A 5,000-nucleotide genomic window follows, 5' to 3' on the forward strand; every position below is an offset into this window, starting at 1 on the left:
CAGTCTTACTTTTTAGTGAAAGACTGGGCCCATCACCAATACCCGTGGAAACTGTTGCCTTGCAGTCTTACTTTTTAGTGAAAGACTAGGGCCACTTCCAATAACTGTGGAAATTGCTGCCTTGTAGTTTACTTTTTAGTGAAAGTCTAGGTCCATTGCCAATAATTGTGGAAATATCTGCCTTGCTTTCTTACTTTTTAATGAAAGGCTAGGCCCACTGCCAATAAGTATGGAAACTGCTGCCTTACAGTCTTACTTTTAGTGAAAGGCTAGGCCCACTACCAACAACTGGAAACTGCTGCCTTACAGTCTTACTTATAGTGAAAAGCTAGGTCCACTGCCAATAACTGTGGAAACTGCTGCCTTACAGTCTTACTTTTTAGTGAAAGGCTAGGTCCACTGAGAATAACTATGGAAACTGCTGCCTTGCAGTCTTACTTTTTAGTGAAAGGCTATGCCCACTGAGAATAACTGGTGAAACCTCTGCCATGCAGTCCTACTTTTTAATGTTGGGCTAGGCCCACTGCCAATAACTGTGGAAACTGCTGCCTTGCAGTCTTACTTTTTAATGAAAGGCTACGCCCACTACCAGTAACTGTGGAAACTGCTGCCTTGCAGTTTTACTTTTTAGTGCGAGGCTACGCCCACTACTAGTAACTGTAGAAACCACTGCCTTGCAGTCTTACTTTTTAAAGAAGAGCTAGGCCCACTGCCAATAACTGGGGAAACTGCTGCGTTACCGTCTTACTTTTTAGTGAAAGGCTAGGACAACTGTCAATAACTGGAAACTGCTGCAGTACAGTCTTAGTTTTTAGTGAAAGGCTAGGCCCACTACCAACAACTGGAAACTGCTGCCATACAGTCTTACTTTATAGTGAATGGCTAGGTCCACTGCCAATAACTGTGGAAACTGCTGCCTTACAGTCTTACTTTTTAGTGAAAGGTTAGGTCCACTGAGAATAACTGTGGAAACTGCTGCCTTGCAGTCTTACTTTTTAGTGAAAGACTAGGCCCACTGAGAATAACCTTGGAAACTGCTGCCTTGCAGTCTTACTTTTTAGTGAAAGGCTATGCCCACTGAGAATAATTGTTGAAACCTCTGCCTTGCAGTACTACTTTTTAATGTTGGGCTAGGCCCACTGCCAATAACTGTGGAAACTGCTGCCTTGCAGTCTTACTTTTTAGTGAAAGGCTACGCCCACTACCAGTAACTGTGGAAACTGCTCCCTTGCAGTTTTACTTTTTAGTGAAAGGCTACGCCTACTACCAGTAACTGAAGAAACCTCTGCCTTGCGGTCTTACTCTTTAAAGAAGGGCTAGGCCCACTGCCAATAACTGTGGAAACTGCTGCCTTACAGTTTTACTTTTTAGTGAAAGGCTAGGACAACTGCCAATAACTGGAAACTGCTGCATTACAGTCCTACGTTTTAGTGAAAGGCTGGGCCCACTGCCAATAACTGTGGAAACTGCTACCATGTGGTCTTACTTTTTATTAAAAGGCTACGCCCTCTGCCAGTAACTGTGGAAACTGCTGTCTTGCAGTCTTACTTTTTAGTAAAAGGCTAGGCCCACTCCAGATAACTGTGGAAACTGCTGCCTTGCAGTCTTACTTTTTTAGTGAAAGGCTAGGCCCATTGCCAATAACTGGAAATTTCTGCCTTGCAGTTCTACTTTTTAGTGAAAGGGTATGCCTGCTGCCAATAACTGGAAATCTCTGGCTTACAGTCTTACCTTTTAGTGAAAGACCAGGCCTACTGCTAATAACTCTGGAAACTGCTGCCTTGCAATCTTACTTTTTAGTGAAAGGCTAGGTCCACTGCCAATAACTCTGGAAACTACTGCCTTGCAGTCTTACTTTCTAGTAAAAGTCTAGGCCCATCGCCAATAACTGTGGAAACTGCTGCCTTGCTGCCTTACTCTTTAGTGAAAGGCCAGGCCCATCGCCAATAACTGTGGAAACTGCTGCCTTACAGTCTTACTTTTTAGTGAAAGGCTAGGTCCATAGCCAATAACTGTGGAAACTGCTGCCTTGCAGTTGTGCTTTTGAGTAACAGGCTAGGCCCACAGCTATTAACTGTGGAAACTGTTGCCATTCAGTCGTTCATTTGAGTAAAAGGCTAGTCCTATTGCCAGTAGATGGTTGATGACAGCGAGGGCATGCGGTCATAAAACTGCCATTGCCAAACAATGAAACATGCCTGATGATCCCTTCGATAAAAGGCAGTGGAGGAGGGGCATCAGGTAGCCGACCCCTTAATGTAGGGAAAACGGTGGGAAAGAGGAAGAGAAGCTGCATTTTCGTATTTTGCCAAGGCAGTATTCCAGCTATAAAGATAATCCAATAAGCTATCGTAACGGTAAAAATCTTACTCATATCGTTTGAATAGTTAAGGAGAATGATCAGGGGCACTAATAAAATAAATTTTATATTAATTTGTTAAAATTTAAATAAAGTTACAATCAAAGGCTAATTTCATTCTGTAAATTGATTATGTTTTTAAAGACTAATGATCTGTCTGTATATATATATTTAAATTTTTCATCATCCTATTATTTATATAATTCTCTAAATCTCTTTGACATTTTCTGGATATGAGAATAGTTTGAAGATCCACACCTACTTGGAAGAGAAATTTGAAAAAGGGTGCTGGAGATGAGTGGATATGTATGGGAAGAAACAAAAGATTAAATCAAGAAGGTAATCGACTCTCGCCTTTTATATATGCAAAGTGGTAAAACAAAAAGTAAAATCGTCGCGTCATTAATTTATATTTATTTTTTTGCATTAGTTTCGGAGAAAGAAAAGATATGCCAGATGAGGTACTATTTAGTCCCCTTCCTACGAAGTCGAGGGAGACTACAGTTGGCCAGCTTTGTATCCTTCCTTCCGCCAGGGTGTCATTCATGATTATTTTGTCCTATTTACTCTCCCTTTAATATGTGGAAATAAGGTTGAAGGAAACGACAAAAATATTATAACACTTAATTTTTTGTTTGGTTACCCTAGAAATCCGAAACTGTTATCGTGCCACCGACTCTGAAAAACGAGGTAGTGACTAAAGACATTTCTTATTTCTTTCAATATGTTCATTTTTCTTCACGTCTTTATTTCCGATTTTGACCCAGTATTACAGTTTCCAGTATTGGCTCCTTTGAATTATTGCCAGCGAAGGTGGATTTCTTTGTTGTGGGATCTCCTAACAAAAAAGAGCTACAGAATCCTTTCTTATGATTAGTTATGGTTCCTTCCGTTGCTTCCTAATGCCCTAGAAATGGGTCCTTGCCTCGATATCTGTGTTCCCATAAATTGCGTAGATTTTCCATTGTTTTACGCCGAGTACCTCTTGCTATATAATGGATACCTGAAGTGTTTTTTTCCGTTGACTTACCACTGTAGAAGTTTGGTGATATATAAAGAATTTTAGTTGACGATACGGATGTGGCCAATAAAGCCCTGAGAGTTCATCGCACATAGAAGACCTCTCTAAATCAATTTTCGATATCCCTTCCAAAATAAATTATGTTTCTTACAAAAGCATGGATTTGGAGTGTATACAAACAAACACAGTTTAGTTGTTACCGTTGATATTAGGAAGATTTGACTAACTGTTTGAGGTAAATCTAATCCCGTTATTTCGTTTTCGAAATATTCTAATATCGATTCAACAGGCACTTTTTGTAAGTAAAAAATAAACCCCAAAACTTATTAGTCAGGAGTCGAAGTTGACTATGATGCTTTAAATTATTCTTTTATGTTTACTGAATTGATCATTTTGATGCCTGACATACATAGATCCTAAGAACGACGATAGCTAATGTATTAAGTATTTTGAACGCTTTATGTGAGACAGCTTACTGGTTCAAATGGTTATTTTCTTTACGCGTTTTAACCAAGCAGTGTAAATATGACAGTGATGGATAAGTGCTAGAAAACTGAATAAATAGTTTCCTTACTCACGATCAGCAAATGTTGATGTTTGTTCTATGTCTATAAAAAATGCCCATTGAATCGGTATTAGAATATCTCAAAAATAAATTAACCGGATTGGATTTATCATAGATAGTCAATCAAGTTTTGTACATAATTTTTAACGGAAAAGGTTGAAAAAAGAAAAAAGGTTTTTAATGACAGTTGATAACAATGTTTTTACCAGTTCTCTCAATTTCACACACGGATTTTGTTGAAATCCGCTTTATTCCTTAGTTTATTCAAGTAAATTTCCTCTTAGAAAAATTGAATTGCAAGCCTCGCTTATCAAATTTACCTTCGAAGTAGAAAAGAAAGTTTTCATGTAATTTTTAAACACGGCCATCCAAAGGTGAACATTTTTAGTAAAGTGAATAAAGAAAGCAACAATTTAACAATTTAATTTATGTATATTTAATTTATGCATATTGAGATAAAAAATGTATATATACGTATCTATATCCTTTTCAATGTTCCTGGGTGTATTACGTACATTGTCGTCTTGAATTCCTAGAATAGAGCATTAGAAAAATCCGTAGGGATGTATTATCTGTCACACATTGTGTTCTGGTGTAATACTTTCCTTATTTCATTTATATTGTAAAATGCGCCCATAGCTATGGGCGCATTATATAATAGAATTGAAATGAAGAAAGTAATACCCCAGAACACCATTTGTTCACCTTGTTTCAACAACCAAATAAATGTCGATAATATTTACTGCATATGAATTTTATCTTATCTTCAGTTTTTCTTATCCTTAGTAAAAAAAAATTTAATAGGAACTTGTTCTTACCAGATAGGCAACTTTAGAAAATCTCATGTATCATGTATGGATTGTGATTAATTGCATGCGGCCAGACGGGTAAGGAAGTCAGTGTCTGAAGAAATCATCATAAATAATCTCTGAGATCTAGCCAGGATATTAATGCTCGTTTTTGTGCACCTATGTGAAAAATCTCATCAGATTGATTAGCCCCATAGTATTATTTCAACGAGATGTAAGAATATTGTCCCGAAATCTCGTATTATC

The sequence above is a fragment of the Macrobrachium nipponense genome, chromosome 8 (genome assembly GCF_015104395.2).
Source record: "Macrobrachium nipponense isolate FS-2020 chromosome 8, ASM1510439v2, whole genome shotgun sequence".
Taxonomy (NCBI): domain Eukaryota; kingdom Metazoa; phylum Arthropoda; class Malacostraca; order Decapoda; family Palaemonidae; genus Macrobrachium; species Macrobrachium nipponense.